Genomic DNA, 18159 nt, shown 5'->3' with positions numbered 1-18159 from the left:
AAAGGAGCTCAAGTATTTTCCTGAAAAACTTGGAATTTGGTCACATTGAAGTATCTACATATAAACTTCAAAATTTCGTACCCTTTTTTTTAACTTCCAAAATCGATTTGAGGTGGTTTTTAGACATTCCAGAGTCTTCAGCTGGTTATTAAAATGTCCAATTTTGAAGAAATTGTCGTACACAAAGGGTTCAAAATGTCAACAGCTACTACTTTCTTTATGATCCTTTTGACCAATTTCGGCACAAATTTTCGGAAATCATTTCTGTCACTTTAAATCCAAGGTACTTGATTTTTTTTAAAGCTGAAACATTTAAAGGTCCACATACAGATAGATTCTGCTGTAGTTTTTTTTGTGAAAATTACCTAATTTACTAGAGAAAAATAGAGATTTAATCCGACAGATACAAATTTTGAAAAGTCGTTAAATTCACGCAAAGTACATACAAAGATGTCAATTTCAAGTTCATTGTATGTAAATGTTGAATTTCATTTTGATCTCATTTTATGACAATTTTTATGAAAACTGAAAAACCCAAAAATCTGCTGAAGTCTTTAGAATGTCTCGAAATCACTTCCGATCTAGTAGAGAGGATTAAAAAAATGTTGGAAATTGAATTTCTGCTTTTCACTCCAAGCTGATCAAATTTCAAGCTGTTTATGGAAAATAAGGTGATGCCTTTGAATTTTCAAGAATTCGTCAAAAATCTAATAAAAGTTGATTGCTACTAATTTTAAGGAGTTTAAAGTGGGAATATTGACTTCTTTTTTGGACCCAATGTACCCCATTTTAAACACCACTTTCCCCATTATTGCTTTTAAACGTGAAAAATAAGAAAAAATTTAAAAGTAGGTACGTGTGACATGTTGTTATACAGGTTTTTGAAAACATTAGGTTCGATTATACCGACGTTCGATTTTTTTTTTTTTTTTTTTTGGATACCTATAACTTCTTAAAATTCTCCAGCTCCAAATTTTGAAAAAAAAAGAAAAGAAAAGGAAAAAAACATTATTATGAAAGAAATGTTTTGCATGTCAATTCTGGCCAATTAATGAGACCTCTGATTTCTGATGCCCAATTACTTTTTGAATTAAGGCTGCTCATGCAATATCTCCCAGTTGCTCACTTTTTATTTCAGGATATAGGAAGCTGGAGAGAGACTGAAATTTTCCAAGTTCGATGATATAGGAATTTCAGTATTTTCTTTTCTCGAAGGAGCAAGTACAATACCTTTTTGAGCACCTTAAATGAAGAGTGAGGGCCTTACTACAAGTAAAAAGCAGAAAAAGGAAGACAAAGTAAATCCAGACTACAATAATAAAATAATCTCTTCCTGCTTGTCGAATAAATTGCCTATTCGCCATACTGAAGGGTAAAAGTACATATTTCTATTACACATGTAGGACGTAGATACGTACCTATTCAGAGGTGAAAACGGTTACGCTACTCGCTTACCGGTATCGGGGTAAAATACCGGCTGAACCCGCTAGGGCAGGTAACTAGTTGAGTCGATACCAGATAGTAGCGTATAGCGAGAACGATCCGGTTTTATCGGCACTCATACAGCATGAGTCATAAGACACATCGCAATGCCGCTCCCCCACTGTTGGTGCGTAAGTGGGAGGAGTTACGCTGCGACACCTGTCGTTTGACAGTGATTGATGACAATGATGATGTCACCCCGGTACACCGGCAACGAATTCAACTCGATACACGTTATATCGTGAACCGGTGCGACATTTTTTCAACAAGCTACCCGCTACTAGTGAGTAGCGAGAATTTACGATACGGATACGATGGTTACCCGCTGTAAGCGAGTACCGTTTTCAGCTCTAGCTACCTATCCTAATAGGTATATGTATAATCGGAATAGATGAAAAGTGAAAAGGGCCCCCAAAAGTTAGAATCTGGCTGTTTGTCGTATGCTGATTTTGCAACATATTCAACCCTCGTGGTGAATATATTCTCTCGTTGTTAATGGGTTATTTGACGGGACAATTGTATTTGGAAGTGCATCAGTGACAATAACGAATACATAAAATTTACGAACCAATGAATAATTGTCGTGAAAATAACGCCGCGCCGTAAAGTACTTCTATAATTTTTTAATGCAGATAGTAACAGCTATAGCGTGCGTTAGGCTAGGTCTTGATTGTAGGTATATGGGTCTACGTGTACCTATAGGTGGAGTTATACAACAACGCCTAGTATAATATCTACATGTAAATAAACGCAGATAAACGTCACGCAGTGCGGTACTTAAAAAGCGATAACGAAATTCGCATTAAGCTTGAAGAAGTTTATTTACGTTGTTTTCTAATTATAGTACAACATGTACAAAACATGTACTCGTACCCTTTGCCAGAGGTAAAACAAAAATACTACCCAAGCTACACGTTCGATATTTGAGCTGAAAGGGCCAAACGTCAATCAACGTGTAACTTTCTTTCTTCTAATCTTATTACTGTGGCATAGATTTTGGGGGAAAAAATACATGTATACATATACGATTGAAATTTACATTTTACAGTTTCACACCTCTATAGCGAGTTATATCGAGGGGTACCTTATACGAAGCGCATAAACAGACGATAGGTTAGACACGAATTCAATAGTTTGACTGATTGTGGGATGAAACGGTACCCGGATACTGCATTGTTATGGAAGAGCATATGTCAACGATGACGTATACGACATATACACGTATAGAAACTGCTTAAACAAATTGGATTCAATTTGGAAAAAAGGGTGAAACGCTATCTGAAAAATTGTGTCCTTTAAAATACATCTGGGACTGGCTCATAAATCCGAATACCGAAGAACGCGTTGATTTTTAAACCTTTTACATAGACCTGAAAAAGCAAAAATAATCGTTTATCGAGTGAATTCATAAGATCATAGTCTACTTGTCACGTTGAAATAAAATAATCGCTTCGTATTCAACGTTGGTTCGCAAAAGGAAGTACGGAATTGACATTTTTTTCTCTTCGCCTATACCCACATACTATATACATACATAGGTATAACGATTAAATTTTCTTTGGTAAAAAAAAGGTGGTTTTCTATTGCGTTTGTCGTCAAAACGAAGGTATCGCTATAAAATGTTTTGACAAAAAACATAATATTTCGTAAACGACGTAAAAAGAAGACTTTGAAAGTGGTTTGTGCAAACAACTTTATCGATAGGTACAGTAAAAAAAGTTTTCAAGTATTGGAACATAGGTAAAAACAATTGTTTCTTTTAAACCTAAAATGCTTGTTATAGGTACCAAAAAAAAAAGTCAACCGAGTTAAAGCTGAAATTCGTATGTTTTATAAATTATCTACCTATCTAAGTTTATTTTTAGGCACTAAAGTGGAAAATTTATAAACAAAGTTGATTTTAAAATAACTTTGTTCTTACCCTTGTGGGCGTCTATACAAGGGCAAGTCACTTTAGGACGCTTTTGTACTTCTCTTTTGAAAATCAAAACATGAATAGTGTTCAATGGTGGCTCAATGGGCTAAATTGACCGCAATAGAGGCTAAAAGTTCTAAAAATTTAAGAATGATCGATATGGAGCTCAAACGACATGGAAAACAAAAAGTTCAGATAGAAGAGACAAATTTCTATTCTTCGTAATATTATGGCCGAACAGTAAATATAAGTACCTACAATTTCTTGCGAAACTGACGAATTTTGAAGGCTAATCTAGTTTTAAGACTACCTATGTAGTTAAACACAGTGCCATCTAGCCCAAGGATGGTGAAGAACGAACTTGTACTCTCAACGGAAAATTATTGGATCTGATCAGAAGATATAAGAGGGGGGGGGGAATTTGATTAGATCTGGCTAGACCTGTATAGATCTCATCAAATTTGATTGATCAGACCAGATTCACATCCGATCAGATCCGGCCATTCTCTGGATTCAATTGGATCTGATCAGCGTTTTGATCGAATTAGATCTGTTCAGACCTGATCAAATCAATGACTTTGGAAAAGGAAATTTTCAAGGTTTTCATTGCAAGTTTTTTTAAATTTAAATTTTTTTCAAAGAAATCGATCGAGTGCATACCTATAAGTAGGGGCTATGATTACTCCAATTTCAATCCTAGACACAAACATAAAAAAGGAACCACTTTTAAGCCGTTCAAGGTCTCCCGTAAGTTTTTAATTTTCTCCAGGAATTTCAAATTGCGCGTTGTCAAAAATTCACTTTTGAACTGAAACACTTGGAATTTAAAGAGAACGATTCAAAAAGCAAGGGGGTCTCCAATAAGCGAGTACTTAATTAATGTTATAGGCATTGAAGCTCACTTTTGGCCCTTTCAGAATGATTTGAAATTCGTGTGAAAAATTAAAAACTCACTGGAAGTTCTGGAATGACTTACCTACATCAGTAGATTAAGGTTCTTTCGAAAAAATTCAATTAGATGATCTTTCAAACTTCTCGAATGATGTTTGCAAATGCCGTATTCATTTCATAGATCAAATAAATTACACGCTGTTTTGCTTCTTGAAATGGCTGTGATAATGAAAATACGGTTAGAGCTTGAGTTATGCATTCGTCGAGAAGTCAAATAAATTGCATCCCTTTTTCTATTAAAGTTCTGCGAATTTTTGCATTATTTGCATTACTTCCTTTGGGAGTTTTCACTGAAAATTCCAAGCTTATTAAGCGAATGATGAAAATGAATGTAATGGTAGTATAAATGGCCAATAATTGCGCTGTGTGTGTCAGGTGTGTATATTCTATGTGCTGGATGAAAGTATCAGCTTTGCTTTCGCTTATTCGAAATAATCTCCATGTTGCGTATTACTAAGCATCGTTCATAATGGTTTTTTGAAAGTTTACAGGTTTGGATTTGTTTTTTAATTTTTCGCTCAGTTCAGGAATGTAGGTAGAATTGAAAATGATTGATTTCTAGTACTAGTTTATGTATTTATTTTTTGAATGAATCGATGTAGGTACCTACTTAGTTATGATATCGATTTTTGAGAGTTGTTGAGATCAATACAATCTACCTGAATAGTTTTTACGTAAAACCGCGCAAATATCTACCTACCGAAAAATCAACGTCAGCAGCTCAAAATGGTTTCTTGGTAAGGACGTCGTTGTAGGTAATTCTCAATTTGCTCCTTGATTGATTTAGAAGAAAAAAAAGTGGTCAAAAAACCAAATTTGATCAACTCTAAAACAAAACGTTAGGCCTATTTTACTAGCTGACTGGTTGAGTGAAGTTTAAAAACGTAATTCAAAACACTTCCAGTAAGTACTCAGGCGTTACAGCAAAAGTTACAGCGAAGAAACAATTTGTCAATTCGACTATTTACGCTCACACGATTGTAGACCGGTTAAGCTTCGACTGCTACGACCATCTAAATGAAATTAGAAACAAAATTGAAATCTAAATCGTATTACGATAAAATGCCGATTCAAATCCTAAACGTTCGCAGATATTCCCGTCGATCACGTTTCAAAATAAGACGAAAGTTTAGCGGTGTTGCGAAGGTTGTAAGTTATTCTCCTTACAATGTAAGTAAACGTGCCAGTTTCTAAATTGCGTGTTATTTGCGTGAGTAAATATGCATCGGTGGGAAAAATAAGCTGAAATAAAAAGTATAGGTACCTACAACTATACCTAGACCTACAACTTGCGGATGTCATGTCATGCACAGCGAAAACCCTTGCTCGGCCGGATTGTTTCACATCGAAAGTTCAATACCTACGTTAAGATGTGACGCGTTAGATTTTCTTAACGCCAGGTAACAAAAAACATTCCACCTGATAGAATAAATGTCGCTACATCCTAATTAACTTTTTAATAGAATTAACACACGATGCGCAACGTTAAACGAACAAGTGCAAAAGGGAGGCAGTGGTAAATTTATATAAAATTTTAATACTTATCACGTTGGGTAGAGGTACACTTTGCCGAGAATATTTTTACCATACGCCATTTGTTCGAGATATCGTTAAATATTTAACGTAGCCGGGGTTTTCAATTTAATTATCGAACGTTGGGAACAGTCGATATGATTAGACTGATGGCATTGGCTGAACATCAACGCGCCAACTTGAAGAGTAGAGCTAAATAAAAATGACGATGGAGGTTACTCGTCGCCTTGTTATTTTTACCTACCGGTAGGACCTAAAAAATAATGTGTTTTTAACGGTAGAATACATAGATAAAAGCATTTCCGCTGTTCGTGTGGTCACACCTTGAAAAAAAAACGAAAAAAGGAAAACCTTATATTTGTTACCGCTTTTATATATATAAAAAAAAACGCACACACTAAGTGACAAGAACGGTAAATATGGCAGGCCAAAGTGAACTGTTCGTGTAAGCCTTTGAAAAACATCACAGCAAATTAAATTCGGGGTTTTTCTTCTTATTCCTTATGTGGACTGTCAGAGTTTACCAGTTGGAAATCCGAATCCTCTAGGGTGTTAAAATGATGAGTAGGTACTTAATATGGAATTCAACGTATGACTTCATACACATTACGATTACCTATTTTCTAGCTTATGTCAGCATAGTAAATGGTAATCTTTTTCTCGCATGTAGGTAAGTACCTATACCTCTGCATTTTCAATACATTTTGGCGCATTTCAATGAAATTTCCTGCACTTTTGTACAGCTTATCTAAGTAAATGTCAAACTGCAAAATTCAGACATCTATACCTACCTACTACCTACATCTAATTCAGCCAGGATACCTGTACTAGCTTGGTAGTAGATAGCTAGATAGGTAATTAGGCACCTACTTGAAAAAAGTGAAATATGAACATGTTTTCTAGTTATAGAATTGAAGGATCAATTTAAAGGTTAAAGAAAACTAGACTCACTTCCCGAAACCAATGAGATAAATGGCTTGTCACATGGAATTTTTAGATTTCTATTATTTTGATCATGTTCATGGAGGATTTGATAGGAAGAGATTAGAGGAGGGGGAGGAGAAGTCAGAGGAGTCGCATCGAAGAAATACGTTCATCAACTCACTCTCTGAGCCTTTCATTATTTGTGATTTTGATCGAATTGCAGGTCTTCGGACTTCTTAAGGGTGGCGTTTGAATCCAATTTTTAAAATAATTTGTTGAAAAGGGATCTTTTTACTGTACATTTTTTAAATGTTTTTAAATACCTACATACATAGCACGATGTAGGTACGTATTTGTAGATACATACATGTACTATGAGAGCTGAAATTCGTTATGCTCGTTTTTACGTTTTGAATCAGTGAATTCTACAAGTTACCGGAAGTTGAAAGTATTTAATTAATTTGTAGCTGTAACTTTGTAACTATGTTCACATAAAGTTGAGTATATTAACGATTTATTGGAGCGTTAATGCTCTTCTCGTTGCTTCAGAAATTTTGTCAATGCATAATACTGTACTGATGAAAACTTTAATGCTGGTACAAATAATATTCCTTGTATTTACATTACATAGGTAGGTATCTAATCTTCGCAAAATATTCAAAAACCTTACTGTTTTGATACAGAGGCAGGCGATTCATTCTCGTTTTGAAATCTGAAATTATTGCATCAAAGACAAGACTGTAATGTTAAGAGGGTGAAAAATCGTTAATACCTGAATTATTTTTATGTTTACTATTTCTTCAAGTGAGAAAATCTAGGTACCTATTAATAAAATTCGATGCGCACTTCAAGATAAATGATGTATTTACTCGAATACATAATAAATAAAATATGTACAATAATAAAACGAATAAATAATCGCCATAATACGATCATAAAACGTAATAAACTCGAACGGAAAAACGAATACTCGAGTAGAAAAATTATAAAAGTCATCGGATGATTTTGTTGACTTCTCGGAAACGAAAACGATACAATGTATCTCGATAACGCTCGAATTACAGGTAATTACAACGAAAAAATCGAATACAAATAATTACGCGAATTTGCTCATTTTTTAACACTTTCCCTAATTCGAGAATTATCGAACCAATGATCTAAACAATCGATGATGTTAATCCAGATTGTTCTCGCAAGATTGACAATCTTGGACATGGCAACGGCTTCGTCAGTATATCAGCCAATTGCTGCTCAGTTCGAATATGCTGAACATTGATCATATTCGCTCGAATTCGATCACGGATGAAGAAGTATTTTCTCTGGATATGCTTCGTTCTGCTATGAAATTCGACGTTCTCGGCTATTCGAATGGCATTTTCGTTATCCACCAATAACACAGGAATGTCGGACAGATCGATTAATTCTGGAAATAATCTCGAAATCCAGATAGTCTCCTTCGATGCTTCGTTAGCGGCGATTAATTCGGCTTCGCAACTCGAGTCAGCTACCAACTGCTGTCGTTTGCTGATCCAGGAAATCGCCGCGTCAGCATACTTGATCAGAACGCCAGTTGTCGATCGAGATGTAGTAGGACAGCCGGCGAAGTCTGAGTCACTGTAACACTCTAGCTGTTTGACAGTTGGATCGAACTTATATACCAACTTGAAGTTTATCGTACCGTTCAAGTAACGAATAACGCGTTTCAAACAGCTAACATCTTCGGGTGATGGATTTTCCAGGGATCTCGATAATACGCCAACTGCGTATGAAATATCAAATCGAGTACCTCTGGCGACGTACAGCAGCGCGCCAACTGCTGATCGGTAGGGAAAATCAGACGTTTTCTCGATGTCTGATGTCATAGATCGTTTTACAATCGGAGTATCTACTGACTTACAGCCAGCCATTCCGAACCGCTTCGTAAGTTTTTCGATATACAGCGACTGATCCAATGAGATATCTCCGTTCGAAGATCGAGATATTCGAATACCAAGGAACTGGTCAGCTGTTCTTGAAACGATCTTAAATTCGGACTGCAACGCGTTGATAAATGCATCCATCAGTTCTTCGTCATCTGATGATGCCAGTCCGTCGTCAACGTATAAAGCGAGAATGAGTTTACGAATTTTCCCATTTCGCTTTACGTAGAAGATGTAAACGCAGGGATCTTCTTTACTTTGTACGAAACCGAGTTTTATGAGGAAAGCATGAAATCGAGCATTCCAACACCGAGGTGCTTGTTTTAGACCGTACAAGCTGCTTTTCAATCGACAAACTCGATTCGTACCGTCGTTATAACCGTCGGGTTGCCACATGTAGACTTCTTCCTCGACCTTTCCATACAGGAAAGCTGCAGAGACGTCAAATTGACGTACAATCATATTTTCGGCCGCTGAGATCGCTAACAACGATCGTATCGTATCGAGGCGAGTTACAGGTGCAAACGTTTCATCGTAATCAACTCCGGGTCGTTGACTGCAACCTTTTACAACTAATCGAGCGCGATATTTCTCGATAGTGCCGTTCGAATTCGTCTTTACGCGGAAAACCCATCGATTGTGTAATACAGGCTTTCCCGGAGGTTTAGGAACTAAATCCCACGCGTCGTTAGTAGCCATGGACTGCATTTCGGTGTCCATCGCTGCTTTCCATTCGGAACGTTCTTGACTTCGAATAGCTTCATCGTACGAGGTCGGTAACGAATCTAATTCGGCCAAGAAAATCTCGATCTCAACACAATTAGCGTGATTGTTGAGAATCGCAGATTTCGAACGTTTGTTGTCGCGTAAATTTCTCCATCTAGACAGAAGCTCGGATTCTTCTAGATCTTCGTTAGCGTTTTGAAAATCATCGATATCCGAATCTTCGTGCTCGGACGCTGATTTCGATGACTTTGGAGAAATTTTCGAATTAGACGACGGTGATTTCTTCGGAGTAGAAGGTGCACTCTTTTTCGCAGTGCTTTTAGTTTCCTTCGTTTTAGAATCACTGTTACTTTCATAATCAACTGGATCGAGCAAATCGTCGTTGATTGGTAACGTAACGCGTTCTTCGCAATCTTGAAGTCTTTCGTTGAAGGTGACGTCTCTCGAACAAACAACGTCACGTTTCTCGGGAACGTAGACTCGATATCGCTCATCACCATCGTATCCGACGAGGTAACCGACAAGTACCTTTTTATCCATCTTTTTGCGTAGCTGGATAGGTACATGGACGTAACACTTCGAACTAACAATTCGAAGGTGTTTTATTCGAGCTGGTTTACCGAACCATAATTCGTAAGGAGTTGAGCCGTCGATCGATGATTTGCCTACTCGATTCAGCAAATAAGCAGCGGTGGTAACGAGTTCGGCCCAGATTGATACCGGAAACGCGTAATCTGGATTCGAATATTTCAATGTTCGAGCCATTTCAACAATCGTTCTATTTTCACGTTCAACAGAACCGTTTTGCTCCGGCGTGTATGGCGCAGTTAGTCGTTGTCGAACACCAAAATCTCGTAACACCGAACGTACTGCCTCGTTATCGAACTCGCCTCCGTTGTCAGATAAAAATTCCAACACGCGATGACCTTGAGTACGAGCTTCGGAAAGTACCTCTCGAATACAGCGAGATACTACGGCTGCCGTTTTCTCCTTCTCGACAAACACATGTCGATAATGCGAATAGTGATCTTTGATAACGATCAGATATCTGCGACCACTGAAGGAACGATCGAATGGTCCGCAAACATCACCAGAAATCAGCTCACCAACTGATCTGGTCGGTAGACGTGTGCCGAACGTCTGACGGTGCGCCTTTCCAAACTGACACGATTCACAGACATCGGTATTAGCGTTGGCTTTCGTTTGTAGCCCCCATGCTGCGAGTTTGGATCGAACGAGATTTTTATCGACGTGACCCCATCGTTCGTGATAGAGTTGGACTAGTTCGCTGCTCTCAACAGCATTCACCTGAGGCTCTGGTAACACGGTGTCGAACGATGCTTTGTAAAGCGTACCATGTTTGTTTCTCGAACCGGTGAACATTACGCGATCTCCTGTTTCGAAACTGCAGGAGACTTGATTTGAGACGAATTTACTATCTGGCTTTTTATCGTGAGCGGCAAGCACAGATACTAAATTTTTCGAAATACTCGGTACATGCCACACGTCCGTCAAATCGAATTTGATAAGCTGGCCATTTACGAAGCTAGCAACTTCGATCGATCCATGACCAACAGCTGCGACTCGACTACCAGCAGCTTTGACGAAGTAATTTGACGGAAACGGTTCGTACGTTTGGAACCATTCTCGATGCGGTGTGATATGTTTGGTGGCGCCGTTATCGATCCACCAAGCTTGAGTATCGTTCGAGGAAATAACCGTATTCATTTGCTGCTCACAATCGGCGAGTAGAGCACTTTTCGTTTCTGAATCGGCTATCGTTTCGTTCACTTTTGGCGAACTACCGGAAGCGTTGACTTTTGGCGAATAATTTGCAGTACCGTTAGCTCGAGCTGGAAAGGGTGGTCTACCGTCGTTTATCCACCTAGAGCACTTTTTGAGCCAGTGCCCTTTCCCGGAACAATACTTGCAAATGACATCGTTTTGCTGGTTACTTCCAAAATTATTCGAATTATTTCCAGAAGTACGTTGATCACCGGACGTTTTAGCGACGAATCTCGAGTTATTCTTCTTGCCGGATTTAGCAAACATAGCTTCGGATGACGACGTTGATGAGCTATGCACCGGACTAACGTTACGCTCATGCATAATAAGTGCATCGGATAGATCGTTGAGCGACTTACTAGCCTGAGATTTGATAAGAAGGTAACTAGCTTTAAAAGATTCGAATCGATTCGGTAGAATATGCAAAACTTTTGAAACGAACAATAATTCTAACAGCTGATCGACTGTCTCGATTTTTCGATTTTCCAAGCCTGCTCGAAATTCACGATGTTGATTTTTGATTCGCGAAACAACAGATGGCGCATCTTCGATATCATTCCATTCGGTGCTGAAGAAATTTAGACATTCGCGGAACAATTGATCTTCAGCTTTATCGTCGAATTCTTTCGTGAGCACTACCCATGCTTCACGTGCGGAGAGCCTACCAGCGATGCGACTGTGTAGGTCTTGAGAAATCGTTTGGGAAATGATTATCTTCGCTTGATGAGATGCTTTTTGCCAAGCTGCAATCGAATTACGTGTTTTGGCGGTGTCGGCGGCGGTATCGGTCGTTTTTGGTTCTTCAGGGCAGGTTGATTTACCTTCGACGATCTCCACGGCATTAAATAAGGCGAGTACGTCGAGCACTTTATCTTTCCATGACGGCCAATCACTGGAACAGGACAGAGGCTTTATACCCTTGATATAATCCATGGTGAAATTAGATATCAACAGCTAACGACTGCGATCTAATTTGTAACGTTGAAGATAACGCGAATATGCACTCGAACCACCGTAATCGTTTCTAGATAACGAACCGAACGAAATACATCACGATTAGCGTTTTTATCTCGAATAGGCACAGTTTAGCGCGTCTGGTACCCATAACCTAATAAAATTCGATGCGCACTTCAAGATAAATGATGTATTTACTCGAATACATAATAAATAAAATATGTACAATAATAAAACGAATAAATAATCGCCATAATACGATCATAAAACGTAATAAACTCGAACGGAAAAACGAATACTCGAGTAGAAAAATTATAAAAGTCATCGGATGATTTTGTTGACTTCTCGGAAACGAAAACGATACAATGTATCTCGATAACGCTCGAATTACAGGTAATTACAACGAAAAAATCGAATACAAATAATTACGCGAATTTGCTCATTTTTTAACACCTATATACAGAGAAAAACCTAACAAAAAAGAAGGAACTAATTTCTTGAAATCTTCAACTTACGTACAAATTAAATATCGCGGCCTACGCTGAAATTCGAGGATTCAGTTTATCACAAGATCATGTGTACCTATACTATTTATATTTTCGATTCAAAATTTTCTCAAATAGGTACATAAGTAGGTACATCTCACCTGGTTTCTTTATGGGCCAGATTTTCTCTTTAAATTATCTACATGTACACGCTGTGAGGTATTACCTATCCATCAATTGACAGTTTGCTTTGTTTTTTTTTTTGTTCCAGGTGAGTTCAAATTCGATTTTCGTCGCGAGAGAAAGAAAACATGACGATTCGTGAGTCAATGGTTTATTTTTATCTCATTATTTGAAAAACAATGATTGCATCAACATCATCTTAGAAACTTATAAATCGAACTAAAATTTAATTTACTAAAAACACAACTTCCACACCCTGAAACTAAAGTTTCTGACGTTATTTTTTAGATTTTTAGCGAAATTTGAAAACTCCAGAAATCAAAAAATGGTTTTGGTTTTTGATGTAAGTACCTATACTAATTACCTACTACAAGGGAGGGATCCCAACTGGCAGAAAAAATTTGAAATGGTTATGTTTAATCGAAAGAGTCAGTCAAAATTTGAGATATAAAGTGAATTTCAATTATTGACGAATTTTTGAAAATCAAAGAGTCAAAAATGCGAATAAATAATCAAAATTTCATCACAATATATTGGCTTGGAAAGCTAAAATTTGTTCCGAACGTACTAGAATGAGTCATCATTGACCTTTTTTTTTTTTGGAAAATCGGGGCGAGAATTCGGTAAAAAGTTGTCGGGCAACCTCGACAGACTGCAAGAAAAATTTAGGATCCCTGACATGAATTCTGTGGATAGTACCTACATAATCCAATTTTCAAACATATCTATACACCTACTGGAGGCTCTAGAATAACTCAAAATCAGCTTTCCGGGTCAATCTTATAGAATTCTGATTTTTTTGCATTCTTGGCCTTTTGATTTTTAAAAATTCACCAAAAATGTAAAAAAACGAACTTCATGTACCTGAAATTTTTGCTGGTGATACACGTATTTTTGCATGTTCTTTATTGTGTGACTCGAAAAAATTTCAGTTGGTTGGAGTATTTCATTTATTGTTGAATACCTGCTCGATAAGTTAATTAAGAAAATCGGATATTCTGCAAATGAATTGAACATTTATGATTATGTTATACTTCAAAAGTTCAGAAATAGCACGAGAAAACAATTTTAGTTTTAGTCCAAGTTCAAAGTTTCCACTAAATTTGTTTTCCAGACGTGTATTAAACTGTAACCCACGAATTTCATACACCAAAGTACTGCCTACAATATTGAAAGTTGGGTATATATTTTCCCCCTGAAATATACAACTTTTAAAACTGTATGCATTTTATGAAGCTGTAGAATCAGAGAAATTTCCTCCAAATGATACCAGTTACAAAATGTAGACGATCAATTTTTACAACAGCTCATGTCTAAAAAAAACCTCAAACTTGAAACCTGATAAATTACTTGATTAAAATAAAAACGTTTACTTATAGCCTAATAATCTCGTCCTAAATTGGCAACGGAAGCAATTAAATAAGGTAACATTAATTAATTGTGGCGCTGTGTTGTATGATTTAATAATTTTTTAATATTCGTCATTACACCATTCTGTCAGTAAATTGTAAATTGCCAATTAAAATGTAATTTCGGTACCGTGTTAAATCTTACTCTCCACATTCAATTATACAAAATTATAAATTGATTAGGTACCGTGATACGAATCTCTTGAAAAACTCACATGAGCTGCGAAAAGCAACAGATAGGAAAGCTTATAAAAAACGACGCGACGCGTAAAATTGAAAGGGAAAAAATTGCAATGAATTCGCGATAGATAATATACAACGTAAAAGAATCTACTGTATATGTTGGCAAACATATCGTTATTGGGGAATCATTGATCATTTATAGAAACGATATTATTGAATACGAAGCGCAATATGTTTTAGTTTTGAAAAAGTGTGTGCATAGCGATGTTGAGTTGCATTTCACAGACAATAGAAATTACTGTATAATGAAGCCAACTTGTAGAATGCTATAATACATTTGAGCTTCTTGTCGTATCTTGATTTTACTTTTTTTCACGACGATATGTTTTTAACAAAAACAAGTCTAGTTGTTGCGATGATTCTTGAAGAATGATTTCAAATAAATTTCCCATCGTTCATTCTGTTTTTCAAAAATAAGTGAAATGACGATAAAATTTTTTCAAACTTTTGGAGAAAACTTACAAAAATATTATATTATGATAATAGACGTTACCTACTGTCGGAAGAATGTTTGAACGTTTTAAATTACTGTAGTTTATACGCTGAACTTAGGCTATAGCTTAAAGTTTTCAACGTAATTTATCGAGTTTTGGTTTGAATATGAGAACAGGCGGTAGGAAGAGAATTCCTAACTGAAATACCATAACGTGCTCAGAAGGAGTACCTATTTACTCATTTTCATGGCCTAAAGTGACAATTGAATTCGTAAAGTATTCTAAGGAGGATGCTTATGTGCTATAAATATAATTTTTATTTTGAATGAGGCTTCCGCTGTTTCATATTTTATTTTTTTATTTGTTGCTACGATTAATCATAAAATGAGCCGTTAATATTTTCCACGCGGTTTCAAGTCATTTGCAGTACACCGAAATGATTAAAAACTTGAAGTATTTCAACGTTCGTCATTTGTCACCGCATTATTTTCATTTTAAGAATGAATGCTCAACATAAATCGGAAACTTAATTTTAGGCCCAAATAATGTAGCCTTAACAAAGAAATATCTTGGCGTTTAACGAAAATGATTCATTTTGTTTTGAAATTAAACAAATTACTGGTAGGCATACTTTCCATTTTCCAAAGATTTCTATAAACTAAAATTAAACGTGTTTTTTCTTTCTTTTTCGTTGTCTGAGAAGCGAGTGAAGTAGTACTTATTTTAGTTACGTATTTTAATTTTTTACTATTGAAAAAAAATACTTCATTTTATAAAAACAATTTTGAGCTCATCTATTTACAAAATTTAATTGCGTAAGAAAGTACAGCATATAGTGTGTTTCTACCACAATTTTTTCAAACATTAAGTAGGTACTTAAGAAAGAAAATTTTAAATTTTGGTTATAAATTCTTTTTATGAAAACACCCAGATTACGTTGCCCATTTAGTTAGGAATGTAGTAGGTAACTACCGTACTATAACATATTACCGAATTTTTGTTGGAATGGAAAAATCCCAATTATTCGTCACGTGCCAATAATCTAACGTTGTCTACGCCATAAATATATTTCGATTGAAATCGTCGTCTGCTATGTAACTGAGAGAACTCTAGTAATTTCATACTTTTCCATCGAAAAAACAAAAACTTTTCAAATTTTTGCAGCGAAGTTTGAAAATATTTCACAAATTGTTACGTTTTTCTGAGTATTTTCATTTCGAGAAGGAAAAAGTTTTCAATTGTTGGTACGATTTTTATCGGTTTCTATTTCTTTTTTTTTTGTTTTTGCGCATCGTTATATTTAAACGTTTTGATTTTTTGAAAGATAATAGATGAGAAATGTCAAAGATTCGCGATGAAAAACTTGTACTGAGGGTACAATAAATGTTTATTTTATGATTATTTATTCGTTTATGCGTTTATGCATTTTTATAAAGTAAACAAGAATGATAATGCTTATTTGTCATTTTATGCGAAGTGCTGATGTGTTGTGCATTTTTATGTTTGCTCTTTTTTTCTTTCAAAAATATATGTAATAGACAACGTTTATATTGAAAAAAATCAGTACCTATCAAATGCATAGGTATATACTTCAGTTTCAGTTGGTCCAGAATCGATGGGCACCCGTTTATTAATTATTCATGCCATGAATTCCAATTTTACAATTTCAATTAGGGCTACGTCAACTTTTTTTTCTAAAATTGAAACCTCATCTCATTGAATTTGTTCCATTAGAATTTTTCGAAACGACATATTTTTTGTTTTCTGATTGCGCTCTTGAAAAAAAAAGAGAAACTTGATTTTTGCTAATCAAATCATCATTTCAGAAACAGATGTAGGTAATAGAAATATGTACCTATATAGGTTAGGTCAGGTATTGCTGAATGTTTAAACGGTAGAAAGATCTGAAAAATTTTTTGCAGGGAACAATTTTCTTAACTAGAGTAAGAGACCAAAAAAATTTAGAATTAGATTGGAAAAATCGCATTTGATTTGTTCTGCTGGAATTCACTGGAAAGGTGGGTTTTTGGAAATTATATTTCCAGCTGTCTTAATCGATTTCTGCATCATTGAGAGAAATCCTTCGTTTCGACAGAACTATGGTGAAAAAATTATTGAAAGAGCGTATCATTTTTCAAATTCCCAATCAGCCCAATTAACCTTATGGATCCAATACAGGTCTTCAGGCTCTCAAGTCATGTTCACATGTTGGAAGCAATTTCCTGCATAACAACAACGATTTGTGATGATTATTGTTGAGAAAATCTTTGACTCTTCATCGCTACGTGTTTACTGCATAGTGCCTACCAACACATCTTTGCGCATTAATGTTTAAGCTCTTAACGAGGCACGCGAATAACATGTATTTTTATACAGGAATACTATGTCAAAGGGTTTACATCGAATGATCCCATCACACGAACGTTTCACCGCTAATTATCGCCGAAAATGGTGAAATTAAAAAGCTGCCATTCTGAAACATCAATGTCGGTATTTTCCTTTGTAAAATCCCAAGTGCTCGGTTGTTGTTGTATAGGCAAGAGTTTTTGGCTGATTGCAGGTCACGCAAGCTTCAGCTTACCCAGTAACCGACGCGACGTGGCAATCGGTAGGAGGCAGAGGCAGTATGTCGACAGTTAATTATATTCTTTTTCGTTCTTGTTAACCACTATTTTGATTTCATTTAACACGAATTTGAATTTTACAGATATACGATTTTTTTTCCTATACCATAGGTATATAACTTTGAATGTTCGTGTTTGAGACTTTTTTTTCCTCTTTCGATATCGTACTTCAATTTCAACTGCATTATTTTTTTCGACCAAAAAAACTTTTTAACGTCATAAAAAGTTTAATTCGGAATATCTTTTCTTTCAAATGCTTAATGAGTTTTCGGCATAATTTTTTATTACGTTTACTTACAAGCTTAAACGATTCAAGTTATGCCAACATTTCAGTCTGAAAAAAAACCAAATTATTTTCTAACCACTGTTTGTCTAAGTTATTCTAATAGACGAGTAAAACACAAGCAACGTGTTTTTGTAATAAATTTCTGATACGTACCTAATTGTTATTTTTTGGTATAATAGGTAGTTGCTAGGTACACTATAATATAACGGTAGGCTGTTAAATTTTTCAAATTCATTGCTCTAATTTAAAAAAATGTTTTATTTGGAACGCTTTTGAAAAACAATTTCAAAAAAGAAAGGCTTTTTC

The 18159-nt window shown here is 35.8% G+C and overlaps 1 protein-coding gene and 1 long non-coding RNA gene across 2 annotated transcripts in view; both read left to right on the top strand.

The window, feature by feature from the left end:
* cac (cacophony) overlaps nucleotides 1-18159 on the top strand; it is a 172323-nt gene that overhangs the window by 55653 nt on the left and 98511 nt on the right. The window lies entirely within an intron of this gene.
* Nucleotides 6205-14405, top strand: LOC135839398 (uncharacterized). Its single transcript, XR_010557588.1, has 2 exons — nucleotides 6205-6551; nucleotides 12946-14405. It is a non-coding gene; the product is annotated as an uncharacterized LOC135839398 (long non-coding RNA).

The sequence above is a fragment of the Planococcus citri genome, chromosome 3, assembly GCF_950023065.1.
Source record: "Planococcus citri chromosome 3, ihPlaCitr1.1, whole genome shotgun sequence".
In the NCBI taxonomy this organism is placed as follows: Eukaryota; Metazoa; Arthropoda; class Insecta; order Hemiptera; family Pseudococcidae; genus Planococcus; species Planococcus citri.
This window is presented reverse-complemented; position numbering and strand designations above follow the sequence as displayed.